Source organism: Protopterus annectens, chromosome 4.part0 (genome assembly GCF_019279795.1).
Source record: "Protopterus annectens isolate FY-2018-M chromosome 4.part0, PAN1.0, whole genome shotgun sequence".
NCBI lineage: Eukaryota > Metazoa > Chordata > Ceratodontiformes > Protopteridae > Protopterus > Protopterus annectens.
In genome coordinates this window covers 862,164,120-862,182,463 of record NC_056733.1, presented here as the reverse complement: position 1 = coordinate 862,182,463, position 18,344 = coordinate 862,164,120, and positions in this window count along the sequence as shown.

Below are 18,344 nucleotides of genomic sequence, written 5' to 3'. Positions count from 1 at the left end.
CCCAGAATCTTTGTTTTTTGTAAAACGTTGGGTATCAGTGGAAAAAGTGGAAATGCATAAAGCAGACCCAAGTCCAATTGTGTACAAGCGTGTCCCTTGGGGAATCCCCCATAGGGGAGATTAGGGCAAATAGCTGCTGCATTTTGTGTTCATTGGGGTTGCAAAGAGGTCACAGCAAGGCTGGCCCCATCTGCAGAATATCCTTTCCGCCACTTCTTGTTTCAGGGACCACTCATGAGGCAATAGAATTGCTCTGCTCAGTTTGTCTGCTATCACATTGGACTTCCCCGGGATGTGCTTTGCTATCAGAAAGTGCTGGGTGGAAGTTGCCCATTGACATATTCTCAGGGCCTCTCAACATAGGGGGTGAGATCTGGTTCTTCCTTGTTTGTTTATGTACCAGAACACTGGCATGTTGTCCGTCTGAATTGCAATAGTTCCTAGAGGAAGGGAGTCTTGAAAGGACTGCAATGCTAGAAGTACTGCTCTCATCTCTAGGACACTGATATGATGATGAGCCTCGTGTTGTTTCCATGTGCCTTGGGCTGTTCTTCCCTGATAATGCCCCCCCCCCTGCGTCCGTGGTCACAGTTGCAACTCGTTCTTCCAAGAGTTTGTTATCGGGCTTTGATGATACATTGGAAGCTTCTGAAAGGACCATTGTGTGAACAGAAGCCACTGTAGTATACACATGTGCATTCGAACTAAAGGAATCACAATGAGTGCTGCCGCCATTGTCCCCAATAATTTGAACACTATTGAAGCTGGGGATTTTTCTTTTGCTAGAAGAATTAGGACCTGTTTTCATAAAACACAAACTCTTTCCAGTGGAAGTTTTACAGTCATGGAAATGGTATCTATATCTGCTCCAATAAAGACAGTACGTTTGGATGGCGATAAGGCAGATTTTTCTGAGTTTATTGTAATCCCCAACTGACTGCAGAGGTTTAAGGTTGTGTCCCTTGTTAGTATGAGTTGATGCCTGGTGGTGAGAAGCCAGTCATGTAGGTATGGAAACATCTGGAATCCTAAACGTCTCAGGTGCACCATGACTACTGCCATGCACTTGAACACTCTGGGGGCTGTAGTGAGGCCAAAGAGCAGAACTCAAAACTGGTAGTGACTGGCTCCCAGCCAAAAGCGCAGATGATCTCTGGATGGCCTGGCTATTTTGATGTGATAGTACGAATCCTGGAGATCTATCAAGTGCATCCGATTGTCTTTCTCGAGAAAGAGAAGTATCGACTATAGCGTGACCATCGGAAACTTTGTCTTTTTGACAGATTTGTTTAGTCTGCTGAGATCCAAACTGGGTCTCCAGTCCCCTATTATCTTTGGAACTAAAAAGAACCTTGAGTAAGTTCCGTATCCTCTCTGGTATGGACTAGTTGGATGACTCTTTTTTTCTAGCAACCTTTGAATCTCTATGGTTGCTTGTTCCCTGTGACTGGGTGGGACGTCTGGGATTTTTCTTACAAGGGGTGGTGGGGTGGCAAAGGGAATGGAGTATCCTCTGGATACTATGCTTTGTACCCAGTGATCTTTTATGTTTTGCCAGGCATCTGGGTACAGAGATAAACATCCCCTGACTGCCTCCAGAGATGGACAGGCGGGCCTCCTTTCAGGAGCGCTGATAGGGCTTTCCAAAGAACTGATCTCTATCACCTGGACCCCCTCTGCTGCGTGGGTGGAATCTTCCATTATTACCCCCTCCTCTGCCTCTAGAGAGGGTTCACCATGAGTGTCCTGAAAAGCTCCTTGAATTTTGCGGAATCACATTTTCCCTCCCTTCTGACCTTTGGGGTAAGGTCTGGTAGGGGTGGAAAAACGGACTCCAACAGCAGACAGAGTCTATCCATCCTGCTTACTCCTGGTAAGCATTTCCTTCACTTTAGGTCCAAACAGGAAGGAGCCACTGAAAGGGGTGTTCACAAAGGATGACTTAAAAGGCTCTGCAAAGGAACATAAGCGCATCCAGGAATGTCTCCTAAGAGCAATTTCTGTACCTGCTGCCCTGCTCGTTCCATCAGCAGTGTACGAAATCAGATGCATGGAAGTGTTTACAAGGGGAATTTAGGGTAACAAGCTTGGAAGTTACTTCATCTGAAAATCCTGCAGCTACCGCACCCTGTAGAGTATTTCCCAGCTCTTTAAGGAGATATCTGTGCAGTCTAGTAAAATGCATGAGATAGTTCAGGGATCGAAGAGCAAAGGCCACTGAACTAAACATGCGCTTACTATATCTGACCATGATCCTAGAATCCCTGTTAGGAGGATGAACAGATGTAGAGGTCTCTGACAACTCCTTCTTGGTGGCTGCCGCCACCACCATAGCATTGATGGGTACTCCTTTGGTTAGGAAAGCCTTGTCCTGAGGGGGAAGTCATAAATTTGTTAGGCCTCTGAGGGACAGGTTCCATGGTATCTGGGGACTCCCACACCTTTCAAGAGATGAGTTCCATCAGCTCATCAAAAGGAGGAGACACCCAAGAGGTGGAGGGTTGATACCCAAAAACCTTCAGGAGAACTGAATCATTATCAGTAGGGCTAATGGGCTTCCAGCCACCACTCTGTTTGAGAATTTCCAAGATATCTCCAAATGAGATATCATCAGACAGGGACCATGGGGACCCTTCTGACTCTTCTAAGTCAGTATCTGACATGATGGAATCCTGTGAGGAGTCCAGATGCTTCCTCTTGCAAAGTTTCTTCCTGGAAACCACCTCAGTGGGAGCTTCTGGTGAGGTCTCAGGGCTCACCCAATGGGGTGAACTGAGGCTCTGGGTCTCTACACTTTTGAGGGACCAATGAAGCAGAGGTAGACACAGGCACTTTGGGGGAGGAGGTTGCCAGTTCTGATGATATGGAAGCCCGAGAGGACAATACTCTTCTCATGGCATCAAAAGCCCCCTAGCTCCGATGAGAGGAAATCCCTGGAGCCAAAGAAGCAGGTGATCTCCCTGGCACCGAAGCAGTGGGATCCAAGTCCAAGGTAGAAGCCGAGCTCAGCAGCGCCGAAGCCCTGAGAGGTAAAGTCGGAACCGAGAGGTCAATTCAAATATCCTCCATAGATCCGACCAGTGAGTGTCAGCTCCTAGACTCCACGGTCGGCTCTGAGGAAGTCAGAGTAGTCTGAACCGACAGGACTGGAGCAGGTGTCAGCTCCGGCAGATCTACAATCATCAGCTCCGAACACTCTGGCTCTGAAACCTTGAGTTGGATTGGAGGAGGAACAGAAGTAATGGACTGGGTCTCAGTTGGGCCCGAAGCCCCAAGGATCAGTCCCGACAAAATCTTAGCTAGTGCCGGTGTCTGCAGAAGACTCTGCACCACACAATCTACATCCTTATAAGAGAGTCTTGAGGACTGAAAAGAGGCTGTGGAACTAGCCACTCACAGTAAAATAGGAGATTTAAGGGTGGGAGTTACCGACTCCTACCAACAAGCACAACCGTTGGCTCCAAAACTTGTGGCGCTGAGGTAGATGATCTGTCCAATTTTTTTGGAGTTGATGAGCTTGTCTTCAGCTCTGATCCAGAAGAAGACTTTGAAGATTTTGAATGTTTGTCTTGGGTCTTGCCCTTATCTAATGAGTCCTGAAAGGAAGACTTAACCAGTCCTCTAGCTATCAGTTTCCTTTTTCTTTCATGCAGCACCCTAGTACTGAATGAGTGGCATATGGAACAATTTTCTTGGAGGTGAACCTCCCCCAAACAATATATGCAGTCCAAGTGTCCCTCAGTGATGGACATCTTCTACCCACACTTAGGGCATTTTTTTGAAACCCGACTTATAGGTTCATAGTTTAGTACTAAGCTAACTGCCCTTGTGAGCCATTTTAAGCCTAGCCAATTATCCCTTGTGAGACTCAAACCCTGCACCTTGTGTTTGTAAGGCAAACACCTTAGCCATTAAGCCACCCTCCCAACCCTTAGATTTCTCCAGAGACATATCAACAATCCTACAAAAAAAAAACAATACTCACACTAGAATACTATAAACAATCCTTAAACCTTCTAATTTAAACAGGCTTATATATTATAGAAGAAATAGTCCTAAATAAAAAATGGGCTCACAAGAGAAAGCTATAACTATCAATGTTTAGAATAAAAGGGAAAAGAGAGTTAAACTAGGCCTAATAAATATGGCCACAAAAGAGAGAGAGAGGTATGCTACCTATAATTCTCTAAGCTAACTAACTAGGTTAAACTGACCTTTAACAACTATATAAAAGATGAAACATTTAGAAAAAAGATACTGAACTTGAGAAAAATACTTATATTCACTGGCCAGAGCTGCTGAAATGCCTGATCTGTTGCAGCAGCAAACAAGATCTGAGGGATGCACCAGTGCATCATGGGATAGGAAGTAGGCCACGAGCTGGTTGAAGACCTCGATCTTTAGCATTTGACCGAGTCAGAGGCAGGATCGGCTCCAAACCCATCAGTGAGAATGAAGGCAAGATAGAACAACTTCACAGTGAAGATTTCACTAAACGTGTAAAGTGATAGAAAAGAAGGAACGGGAGTTAGGCCTACCTACAATGGTAAACAGTAATATACAAAAATGTGTGTAAAATATGGGAAGGTACGATATATAGACTATAATTTACAGGAATAATAAACATAAGGTTCTGAAGCAATAGAAAAAAGTATTAAATGATTTAGACTCATCACCCACTCTAAGACCACCACCAGAAATGCTCTCTTATAAGCTAAGTGTTTCTCAGCCATCCCAGCTTATGTTATATATAACAGCCTTAACTGTGTAGCTCTAAAATATCCCTTCAAATCAGGTAATCCTAAACCTACTTGTTCTATTGGGAGGATCAACTTATCTTACTTGACGCTTTCCCTCTTCCCCTCCCAAATAAAATCTTTCAGCTCTTTATTAATTATCCACAATTTCTCCTATGGTTGATAAAAATATACCTGACCCGTGTATAAAACTAAAAGGACTACATTTTTTCTGCTTGTATCTTGCTATCCATAGGCAAGAGCTTCCAGTTTCTCAGTTTTTCTTTTATTTAGCATCTTCCCAAATATCTTTAGGTGCCACAACAGAATCCTTTTTAAGCTATACTCCTAATTACTTTATTTTTATCATGTCCCCATAAATATAGGTACCGATGAACCGATTCATGTCTGGGTACATAATGTATAGCTATAGTCTTTGTTTTATCTTCACATGTTTTATATCCTGAAACTGCCTCATAATGTTCTACAACATTGAGATCTCCTTTTCTGGTTCCATCAGGTGCAAAATATCATCATCTGCAAATAAAGTCAATTTTTCTTGAACACCAAACCAATTATATCCTTGAATTTCCTAGCTGATTATTTTCTTTGTCAATGGTTATAAATATACCACAAATAACAAAGGGGAAAAAGGACACCCCTGCCTGGTTCCTCTGTTCAGACACAGCTTATCAGAGAGGAACCCCCCCCACCATGATTTTTGCTTCTGATCTCTCATATATCCTTCTAATTAACCTCATTATGCAAATGTTTCCACTGCCCTACTCACAGAATCCCAACTTACTCTTTGTCAAATGCTTTTTCTGCATCAAGACCCACCAACGACAGTGGTATTTCCTTACATTCTGCTTCCCTCTGGATTATCATTGTTCTGTTAATGTTGTCAAATGTTTGCCTCCACTGAACACAACCAAATTTTGGCATCACCTGTGCTATTATAGACAAACACTTCATAGTCATGGTTTAAAATTGAAATAGGCCTATATGAAGCTGGATTAGATAGGTATTTACAATCTTTAATTACATCCCCCAAAACTTTTTTTCTTGGATGCTGGTGCCTCCCCTCCTTTTAAAATACTGTTAAAATCTTCTAGATCTTTATCACTTTCCTCCCTCCAAACTTCCATCAGGAATACCATCTATTCCTGGAGACTCTCCAAAATGGATAGAAGATATTAAGATGGGTGTTTGACAACTGAATGCTCTAAGGAATCTACAGCAAAAAAGTTTACCCTTTTGGAGAGACAGAAAATGTGTAGTGCATATTTGTCACAGAAAAAAGAAGGTTCCCCAATGGGGATACTTTTCTATCCAAAATTATAGCTGATATTCGCAGTGCTAAGCTAAAGAAAAGTCTACATTAGTGCACATACAGCAAAAAAGTTCTGATTTTTGGCACAACCATACATCCCTCTTATACCAACACAAAATATCATGACGGCAAATATGAGGAAGGAGTCCAGAGCTTTGTAGGCTGGGTGGGCATCCAATATCCTTGTTAGGATACATGCTATATAGTTATGCATACTGAAACAGTAATCAAATGAAGAATATCATTGAATTCATAAGCTGATGACATTTTCATAGCTGCTAAAGCCTTTCAATCCATGTTTATATCAATGTGCATGTTTTCAGCATCCTTTTAGAACTCTGAGCCAAATTATAGTCAACATAATACGTAGTGGCATACTTAGCAAAATTATTATACCAATAAGCAATTTTTGCTATGAAAAATTAACATTTTAGTGTGTCCCAAAGTCACTGATCATACTGAGTTTTTTTTAATCCATCTTCATCTAGCCTGGTGTGCTGTACTGGGCAAAAATATTAATGTAAATATGAAAAATTATGCCTTATTTCATAAAGTATGACATGACTGCTGCTAAAGCCTTTAACTATGTACTCATGTCAGACTGTGTTTAAAGGAATTGAGACAAACTGACACTTCACATACTCCTGAAAGGAAAATGATCCAAAAAAATGCAAACAGTAAAGCTACAAAAACTCCTGTCATTTTCCCATCCAAAAGGATAGTCCAAACCATTGTTCTTGGATCCACAGATTAAACAAAACCCTTCAGGTGTTCAGCTCTGTGTGCATTATACACAATCTCAATTTCCAGCACTTTTTTCCTGAAACAGCAGCCTTCATGCATTTTTTCAGGTAAGAATATAGAACAAAAAGCTTTTGTTACACTTTGGCATGTCATTCTCCATCACGTGTTTTTACTGTGATTTTGTTCCATTGCATTCGTCAAACCCACGTTAACTTGTATGGTGTGAGACACTAATGCAGTGCAGCAGATGTTTCAATTTTATTCACAGTAGTGAGATAGTGAAATTTGTATGTGTAAGTTAGCAGGGTATGAGGGAAGAAATCCTCCACATGGACATTTTGAATGATATGATAGAACATGGGAAAAGTGAACAGAATAACTTATGAATACTGCTCTAAAACTAAAATATGTCTTTGACATCTACAAGAATGGTCATCAATATAACTGCAGCAAGGACTGACCTCTGTTAGGAGGATCCATACAACAGTGATCTCCATCTACGTCCCCCTGTGCTTAGACACTAAAAAGCAGTAGTCCTCTGGTCTTCAAAATGCTGTCTACAGTTCACCACACTCCTCTAGTAAGCTGCCAGTAAAACAGATCAACAAGAGGTGCAGGAAACAATGTACAAGTGCAAGTGCATCAACAAAATGATGTACGAGTGCAAGTGCATCAACAAAATGATGTACGAGTGCAAGTGCATCAAAGAAATGATGTACGAGTACAAGTGCATCAAAGAAATGATGTACGAGTGCAAGTGCATCAAAGAAATGATGTACGAGTGCAAGTGCATCAAAGAAATGATGTACGAGTGCAAGTGCATCAAAGAAATGATGTACGAGTGCAAGTGCATCAAAGAAATGATGTACGAGTGCAAGTGCATCAAAGAAATGATGTACGAGTGCAAGTGCATCAAAGAAATGATGTACGAGTGCAAGTGCATCAAAGAAATGATGTACGAGTGCAAGTGCAACAAAGAAATGATGTACGAGTGCAAGTGCATCAAAGAAATGATGTACGAGTGCAAGTGCATCAAAGAAATGATGTACGAGTGCAAGTGCATCAAAGAAATGATGTACGAGTGCAAGTGCATCAAAGAAATGATGTACGAGTGCAAGTGCATCAAAGAAATGATGTACGAGTGCAAGTGCATCAAAGAAATGATGTACGAGTACATGTGCATCAAAGAAATGATGTACGAGTGCAAGTGCATCAAAGAAATGATGTACGAGTACAAGTGCATCAAAGAAATGATGTACGAGTGCAAGTGCATCAAAGAAATGATGTACGAGTGCAAGTGCAACAAAGAAATGATGTACGAGTGCAAGTGCATCAAAGAAATGATGTACGAGTGCAAGTGCATCAAAGAAATGATGTACGAGTGCAAGTGCATCAAAGAAATGATGTACGAGTGCAAGTGCATCAAAGAAATGATGTACGAGTGCAAGTGCATCAAAGAAATGATGTACGAGTGCAAGTGCATCAAAGAAATGATGTACGAGTGCAAGTGCATCAAAGAAATGATGTACGAGTGCAAGTGCATCAAAGAAATGATGTACGAGTGCAAGTGCATCAAAGAAATGATGTACGAGTGCAAGTGCATCAAAGAAATGATGTACGAGTGCAAGTGCATCAAAGAAATGATGTACGAGTGCAAGTGCATCAAAGGAGGAAAGTGCAGTTGTGGAAGATGAACTTACTCATAACAGTAGATGTTCAAATTCCTCATTGCTGCAGTAACCTTTAGGTTATATGGTCGTATCCTGTTCAAGCACAACAACCAGCCTGCTTCTAAAAGTTCTATCGCCCTTTCACACTTCAGTTTTGACTGCTGATTGTCCAGCCCTGAGGAGAGAAAATCAGCAGTCAGGGTGGAAAATCTTCATGATTATTTTGACCAAAAGTTTAGAAGTAGCACACACATCCTGGACTACAAAAACAAGAAATTATCCCCAAACTTTCCCAACAGTAACAATATGCAGTAAAAAGGGCATGGTAGTGCAGCAGTAAGGAATTCAAACATCTACTGTTATGGGTAACTGCAACTAACACAACTGTACTTCATCAGGCTCACTGCTGCAGTCGCCCTTTGGCTATATGGGTTGATTATCAAAGCCTATCCAACCTGGGAAGAGAAGTATATGGATTCCAGAAACACTTGGTGAATTGTCCTAGCAAAGTCACTCATGGATCTAGTAAAAGAATCAAATTTGTAATGCTCTGTAAAGATATGTACAGAGGACCATGTAGCTATGCCTCTAGAATGCTTCTAGGGTCCATCTCTTTTTGATATGCCATTGAAGAGGAGAAGGACCTTGTACAGTAAGCCTTGAAATTGCCTGGAACTGGTTTACCATGGTAGTCAAAACAGAAGGCCATAGCCAGGAATAACCATCTGGAAATAGTCTGCTTAGACATGGGTTGTCCTTTCTTCATCCCAACATAAGAAATAAATATCTGATCAACTTTTCTAAAGGACTTGGTTTTGTCAAGTTACTATCTCCCTATGTACATCCAGGATACATTTCTCCCTGATTCTGAAGGTATGGACAGAACACTGGGAGACTGATGACTCGATTCAAAGTAAACTATGAAACCACCATGGGCATGAATGACGGATATGTACATAATGACATCCTATCCCTATAGAAGACTAGAAAGGGTACATCCACCATGACAGCTTGCAACTCAAGATACTCTCCTTACAGACATCACAGCAATGAGTAGAACAGTTTCTCAAGTAATGAACCTTTAATCTGCTTAATGTGTAGGTTCATATGGGGACACAGCTAACTTTTCCAGCACAACGTTAAGACCCCACACAGAAGCCACCTGTTTGTGTGGAGGTCTCAAATACAGCACTCCTGTCAGAAACTGTTTTACCAAAAACATTGAAGAAAGTGGAGGATCTATAGGAAGACATGTTGAAATGGCCACAAGGTGTACCCGGACAGAGAATTACAAAAGTCCAGAGCTAGTAACTTGCACAAATGATTTATGATCAGTGGTACATAATTCCAAGATATGATCCTGGTAATTGACTAAGCATCAACTAGAAAATCTCTTCCATTTAAGATTTTCTATAGTGGGCTTTGTTTTCTTTAGTACCTGTTGCCTGTACTATGAAAAGAGGTACCTAAACAGAATTAGAAATTAACCATCCAGGCAGTTTGCTGAAAATGTTTGAGACTGGGGTGCATCAAATTCCCCCTATATTTGGTAAGTGGGTCCAGGTTGTGAGGACACTTGTGGTAATTGCCCTTGGCCAGTTCCATAAAAGGGAGAACCAGTACTGCCTTGGCCAAATGGTAGGAGAGTCCTTCTGATTCTTTGAAATTATCCTGGATTATCAATGGAAAGGCTGGAAATACATAAAAAAATGAATGAGAAAGCATCTTTGTTCCAGGCTTGTTTGCAAGGAGTCACAGAGCAGTATTTTATGAATTGTCTGTTTTGAAAGGGAGCAAACAGATCTACTTGAGGTCTCCCTCACAACTAGATCAATTTCTGGAAGACCCCCCTTGTTCAATTTTCATTTGTGAGAGTCTATACTTACTCTGATCAGCTTGTCTACCACTATGTGGGAGACAAGGGGTGGAGGTTGGTATAATGGTTATGATGATTACTTCACAGACATGGTACAGGGTTTGATTCTCACCTTTGAAGGGGAAATTGGATAGGCGTAAAATGGTCCACAAGGGCAGCTAGCCTAGTACTTACCTGTGAAACTATGTTTTTCTATAAAGGAATGTAAGATGCCTGGAGGGATAATAAGTGCTGAAAAGCTACCTTATAAACTATTACCGCCAGCCTGCACACAGGGTATGACTTTGCACCTCATTGCTTGTACTGCAACACTGTGTGATTTTCTGTAATCATCTAGAGAGAGAGATCTGAAGGCATGAATCACAGCCAAAATCTCTGACATTTATGTGCTTTGGTCTGTCTGAGGAATTTCACAGGCATTGCATCTTTACCCACATTGCAACTGCCCCCAGCAAAATCTGAGAAAAGGAGAAATCTGTATTTGCTTGTATTTGTAGACTCCACCAGTGCAGCTCCTTTTTTTTTAAAGCCCAAGATTGGAATCTGAAATTCCAGAGAATGCAAATGCTGGGTCCGTGTGTTCTTTAGAAACCACTGAAACTTGTTCATGTATGCAGGTATATACTAGGCCAGCTGCCATTGTAGGCCATTTTAAGCCTATTCAATTTCTTTTCAAAGATGAGAATGAAAGTCTGTACCTTGTATCTGTGAGGTAAATACCGTAACCATTATGCTAAACCCCACCCCCTAAACTCTATTTGTAACAAGATTATATCAATTATATCACTCAAGATAGGACTCAAAAACCACAATCCCTAGCTTAGAAGGTCAATGCCTTATCCATTAGGCCACTGAGGTCTGACAATGTGTACCCTAGTGAGAAGAATCATAAGAATCATAGAGACCATGAGCTCCAGAATCCTTTCATTCTCTCTAGCTGAAGTCTGAGACTGAGTTAAGAAGCTCAGGAAAGTTTCCAGATAAAATTACACCTACTTCAACAAAAAAGAAAAAACTGTCAGGAAGGGTCCCAAGGAACACCAAACACAAAAATGTTGAATGAAAGTAAACTTTAATGCTGAATAAATCCAATAAAATTGATGTATATATCCAGTAAAATCGATGTGAGCGCTTTCGTTAAAACAACGTTAACTTTATCATACAACAGTCAATGTGCACAGCCAATGTTTAAATCTATTTTAAAACCTTCTGATTGGACACAGAATACCAGCTGAACCATGAATAAAATGAGTAGATGTAGTTAACCCTTTGCTAACTGTTATAACAACACTTCACTTTAAAAAATATGTATATACACTAAAAATAATAATAAAAGTTGAATGTTTGTAAAAAAACTGAATTAACAAACCAAGTTGAACTATTAAGAAGTTAATGTCAGTATCATGATAGTCAAACTTTAACAATATTTTACAATTTAGGTAAAAACATTAAACTTTTTCTTATAAGTTGCTTGTGCAGGATGACTAAGTTTGTACTGTTTTCTTCCTTTCGAAGGCTTTTAGTTTTAAGACGGGGTAACTGATGTCCTGTCATTAATGCTGGGCCATTTGTCTGCATGCAAAAGGATCTGCCATCTCAATTCTTTTAACTCCAATTGGAGCCCACAGGGTAACTTGTCACCAATAGTAACATGGTCAATAGCCATAAAACAGAAGCTGTGGCTATTGTTGTTGTGAATGTGCCTAACCAGTGCATTATTCATGCTATTTTTCCTGATGGCATAGTCATGTTCATAGATCCTTGCTTTGAATTTTCTCTCCGCTTTACCTACGTAAAACGCTGAGCACTGGTCACATGTCGCCACATAACCAACTGCTTTGGAAGAGCAATTGTACCTCCCTTTTACTTTAAAGACCATGTTGTTAATAGAAAACTTATTGCCAGTTTTAACCTTGTGACACCATTTACACGGCTCACACTTATACATGCCACACCGGCTTGATATTGTGTTGTGTCCCTTTCTAAGGAGGTCTTTTAAATTCGGACCTCTTCTGTATGTTATTAATGGTTTATCTCCCAAGTGAGTTATGATGTCTCTATCTTCCATTAAAATATCCCAGTTTTTACTAAAAATTAACTTCAAGTTGTAAGAATCAGAATTAAAGGTAACTGTTAAAGATCTAAGGAATGAGGCTTATATTATCCTCTGGTCTATTCATCCCTATAGCAGGTGGACTGTTGTCAAGGGTATGGACACCAACTATAGGCTTAAAATGGCCTATCTTCCTTTTCTGTGTGACCTCATCAATGAGCTCATTAGTTCTGCCGGATAGGCTCTCCTTTCAAACATAGATTTCAAGTTGCTACACTCAACTGTAAAATCCTCTTCCCCAGAGATCATACTGGTGGCTAGGACAAGTTGCCCTTTTACCACTGACCTCTTCTGGTGGTTGGGGTGGGAACTGGTGTAATGCAGAAAAGAATTAGAGTAGGTTTGTTTTCTGTGATTCCTTGTAGCGTACCTTCCAGTAAGTGTATCTTTGAACAAGTGTACGTCCAAGTAGTTCATGTGGGTAACGTCATATGAACTACTTGTGTATGGTAGATGTTTGAGGCCCTGGATTCTCCTAGTGAGGAACCTCTGTGGTGTCCCAGCTGCTGCAATGTGCTTTGCGTGGTACATGCTGAAAGGGGCATTGTACTCCATAATTGGCCTTATAAGGGAAGAATACAGGGATGTTATAACCTCCTTGTCCCTGGATGAGATACCCTTCCTGATGAGGTGGGTCATGTAGAAGGCTTTCCTTACAATGAAAGCAACATGGTGGTCAAAAGTCAGGCTGCTATCAACCTGGGTTCTCAAATCTCTCAAAAATGATTGCGTGCTTAAGACATTGTAATTAATGTGATAACTTGCGGGGATGTCACTCTTCCCAAAGGGGATGATTATGCATTTTTTTGGTATTCAGCTTGAGGCCTTGTTTCTGGCACCAGTCATTTGTCTGAGTGAGATCTTCTTAGAGGATGTCCACATCACTAGGGGAATTAATGACAGCACCCAGCTAGCAGTCATCTGCAAACTTGGTCAGCCATAGCCCACTGGTTTTGGCCTGCACCTCAGAAAAGTATATCCCAAATAACAGAGGCCCCAACCCTGGTGTACACCGCTTGTTACTGGTCTACTGCTTGAGGTGGCTTCCCCTATTTTGACTAGGTGGGTTCTATCAGTGAGCCAGTTTGCTACCCATCTGGTAACATGGATTGATGCCTAGTTGAGAGAGTTTATGTATTATGCCCGAGTGGGGAATAGTGTCAAAGGCTTTGGCCAGGTCAAAGTAGGTGGTGTGCACCATCTTCCCCTCATCCATGGCTTTGGTGACTGTCTCAAAGAGTTAGCATTTAAGCCAGCTAACAAAGGTGGCAAGCTGGTTATCTTACATTACATGCAATACTTGTCTATGTGCAATGAACATTTGAATAAAGAGCAGGTTTATAAAAAGATGAATATAGGAGAATATAAAAAAGCAGAAAGAGAATACAATGAGCTAATAAATAAAGGAATGAGGCTTCATTATTTTTCACCAGAAGATGTACAACAGAAATTTAGGATTAAAAATGCAACAATGGCTCAATTTTTTGTGTCCCCAAAAATACATAAAGATATGGTCAACCCTCCTGGTCGACCTATAGTTTCAGCATGTGGTTGCTTTTTACATAATATAGCATGATTTTACATAATTTCTTGCTACCCACTGTGGAGAAATTGTCATCTTATATAAAGGATGTTTTTGATTTCCTTGACAAAATAAAGGAAATCAGATGGTCAGAAAAAATGTATTTTGTTGTAATTGATGTTAGTTTATATACCAACATTAAGCATCATGATGGAATTATAACTATAATTTTTTTTTCCTGGGGGAAGCACCAGTAATTCAGTATGTGGCAGATTTAATTTTATTGTGTTTGAAAAGCAATATATATGAGTTTAATGGCTGTCTGTATGGGCAGCTACAAGGTACAGGAGTTTAATGGCTGTCTGTATAGGCAGCTACAAGGTACAGCCATGGGGGCAGCATTTGCCCCTACTTACGCAAATATATTTATGGGACACTTTGAAAATCAGCACATCTATACTAGTGAATTTTAAAAAAGACATGTAGTCAAATATTTTAGATTTATAGATGATTTGATTTTTATATGTAAAGGGGAATATAATGAAGTCAGAGCATTCACTGATAAGTTGCATGACAATAAAGTTGGGGTAAGTTTTGATGGGCTACAAATAGGTGATGAAGTTCATTATTTAGATGTCAATATAAAGGGTAAGAAGGATTCTCTGCTAAAAACAAAGATACATAGAAAGTTTTTAGAAACCAATTTTGTTTTACACGGGTCTAGTTGTCATTCCCCCTCATACCATGAAGTCCATTCCATATGGAGACTTTCTCAGGGTAAAAAGGTTATGTAACAACCCGATAGATAAGGAACGGGACATGGAAGAAACTTTTCATAAGTTTTGTGAGATAGGATATCCAGTAACAGAAGTGGAAAAGGGGTCGGAGAAAATGTTAAATAGGAATCAGAAAAGAGGTAGTGAACATGGAAAGAAAAGAAGAAGCAAAGAACAAGAATGTATATATTTTACATCAACATATTCAGTATTTTCAGAGGTGGTAAAAGAACAAGTAAAATATTTTTGGACAAGATTAAAAAGAGAAATAGATTTTTTACAAAATAAGAACATTAGCTTCTCCTTTAGAAGAGGTAGAACCATAAAAGTCTTTTTAGTCCATGGAAAGTTTAGTATACCCATTATGGGGCTAGTTTTGTCCCCAGAAATGCTAGGTACATTCTCATGTGGGAAATGCAGTATATGTACATTTATAGTGAAAGAGTTTACGTATATTAATGGAAAAAAAAATTAAAGTAAGAGGTGTATATATAGTTGTAAAACGGAGAAAATCATTTATGGTTTAAAATGTCTCTGTAAAAATTGTTATGTAGGGGAAAAGTAAAAGACAATTTGCATGAAGACTTAAAGAACACATAAGAGATAACAGGAAATGCAAATTAACTAGCCCGGTAGCAATTCATTTTAAGGAATTTCATAATAGCAACCCAGAGGGGTTTCAAGCAACTATACTACATAAGGTAGAAGTTAATGGATTTATGACTGATCAACATATAAAAAATGCATTAAGAAAAAAAAAGAGACCATGCTGATTCTCAAGTTTGATACTATGAGCCCCAGGGGCTTGAATCAAGAATGCACTTGGAAGACTCTGCTGTAATGAAATTAAGTAAATTGTAATGGATTGTTTTATTGGGTAATTAAATAATTTAGGAAGCACAAAAGTATATAAACTCAAATTTTATGTGTGAATGTACGCTGTTAAAGGCTTTTTACAGCCGAGGCGCTAGAGAAATACTGTGTATTTTAATAAAAGACAACTACTGGCCAGCTTTGTGTGGTATTCATAAAGTTATCTGCTGTTTACTCTCTGTGGTTAAGATACTGTCTCAAAGAAGTTGACCAAATTTGACAGACATGACCTCCCCTTGATGAAGCCAAACTGTGTGGGATCAAGTGGTTGGAGGTTGCCAATGTCCTTGCTAATGAGGTCCATGATAATCCGTTCCATGGCCTTGCAGATCAGGCTAGTTAGACTGATGGGTTTATAATTTCCTGGATCGGTGGATGCTCCACCTTTCTGCAAAGGGATGACAGTGACTGTCCTCCACTCAGGTGGGATGAAGCCAGTACTCAGGGTTTGATTGAACAGGGTGCCAAGTTCTGCTGCAGGTTCCTGCCTGAGTTCATGTAGGATGCAGCCTGGGATGTTATCGGGTCCCATGCAGGCTGCATTTTTTGCCTTTGAGAAAGCAGTGATGACCTATTCTCCAGATATAAGGGAAAGGGGCAGGTACTGGGGATGTCCTGATTTACTGATGGGGGGACAGACGGTTGAAGTTTTCCCTGAATCTGTCAGCCAGCAAGTTTGATATATTTACGGCATTTTGTGTATGTGGTGTCCCTGACCACCAGTTCTGAACAGATCTGGGTGCTTCCTTTGAGGTTGTGGACATATGTGAAGAAGGCCTTATGATTGTCTCCAGAGGATGTGGCCAATTTGGACTCAAAATTTGCTTTGGAGGATTTCAGTAGTGCTTATTTGCTTCTTCGGGCTAAGGAGACATTGATTCCATTTGGGCACCTGCTCCTTCTTGGTCATGGACAGCAATTTTTTTTTTGTTATAGAGTTTATTTATTGCAGATGTCCACCAGACAGGTTTACTCTTCCTTGTGGAGGATGTTTTAGTCCAGTTGGGTATTCCCAATTCCATGCACCTATATAAATGCTTGTATAGTGCTTTGGTGTAGTTTTGGATATTAGTGCCGCTTCCTGCAGAGGGGAGAGGGGGCTGTGAAGCTGTCTATACCATCCCTCAGGAGGCTATAATCAGCTTTGGAGAAGTTTTTATGTCTGACCCTAGCTGTTGGGGGAGATGGTATCTTCGAAAGTGACTGCTTTATGGTCGGATCTTACCAGGGAGGATGATACTATAGAGATGCTGCAGTGGTTACTCATGTTGGCTAATGCCAAGTCCAAGATATTATCACCTCTTGTGGGGGCAACAACTAGCTGTTCCAAGGCATTTGCATTGACAAAATCGAGGAATCTCTGGGCATTTGTGTTCTGGCATGAGTAGTTCTTCCAATCTATGTTTGTGTAGTTAAAGTCACCCAGGATCAGGGTAAAGGGTTGAATCTTGATAGATTTTAACAGGTCCAAATAGGTGGATTGGGCATCTTGAGTCAGATTTCAAAGATGCATCTGGAGTGTTTTTCACTCGGCCTTTGCTGAAAATTTACTTTGTTCCAAGTCAGACTTTCCCGTTAAACAGATGTTAAATAAATTAAAATTTGGGGGCTGGTAGCCAGCTATGATTTGAATAGGGGTCTTGTCAATGGTTAACTGTACCTGGAGTGTCTCCTGTGTGTCATACTGTTTGACCAGCCTGGAGGTGTGCATGTCTTTAATGTATATTGAAACTCTACCTCCTTTGGCTTTACTGCCCACTGTTTAGGGTCTGAAAGTATGATAGGATGCTAACCAGGTAAAGCTGGGCTGCTCTCTGCAGCTGTGAACCAGGTTTCTGTGACTGCACAGATGTCAGCATTTTCTAGGGTTAAGTGCAGTTTCATGTTTAGACTCCTTAATTTGTGTTTTGTTGAAACTTTTATGTTGGTAGTTTTAACCTCATCACTTTTTCTAAAAATTGCACTATGGGGGAGGAAAGAGCCTTTGCCAGACACCTGAAGCCCAGGTGAGACAGATGCAGGCCATCTCTGGCAAAGCATCGTGATCTATCAATCATATCTTCCCAAGCTGTCAGGTACTGGATCCCCCTGAAATGACACCAGAAACTAAGCCAATTGTTAAAGTCAATCATTTTCTGTTTGTATTGAGGCATCATTCTGGGTGACGGCAGCATGCTGCTTAAGGCTAGGGACATACCTGCCTGGGACACATAATTAGCGAGCTCAATCATGTCTCTCTTCATATAGTCCAGGGAGGTGCATCTCAAGTCATTCGTCAACATGGACTAAGGCAGAGTCATAACAGTACCTGTTGTTGAAAGACTTGAGTGCATATCTGATTTGGCAGATTCTGGTACCTAACAGACAACTAACTGTGACTTTCTCCTTAACCAGCCTGGTGAGAGACACATCTGTGTGTCTCACAATGGAGTCTCCTCTGACTAATATGTTGGGTTTATGGTGAAGCCTTAGTGGCTGTGAGACTCAGGTGTGTGAATTTATATATGGCATGTGGTGTGGAGGGCTGTGGAGATTGGGTGTGTTTTTGTCTCAGAGGTCTCCTTTGTTTGGATATGTTTATGTTGAGGACCTCCGCATATGTGGGTGTGTTTTGTGTAGGTGTGGGTGGTGTTTGAGGTGTAGTGATTGTGTTGACAACCTTTTCGGTGCCAGACATACTGACTGGAGAGAGCATGAACTC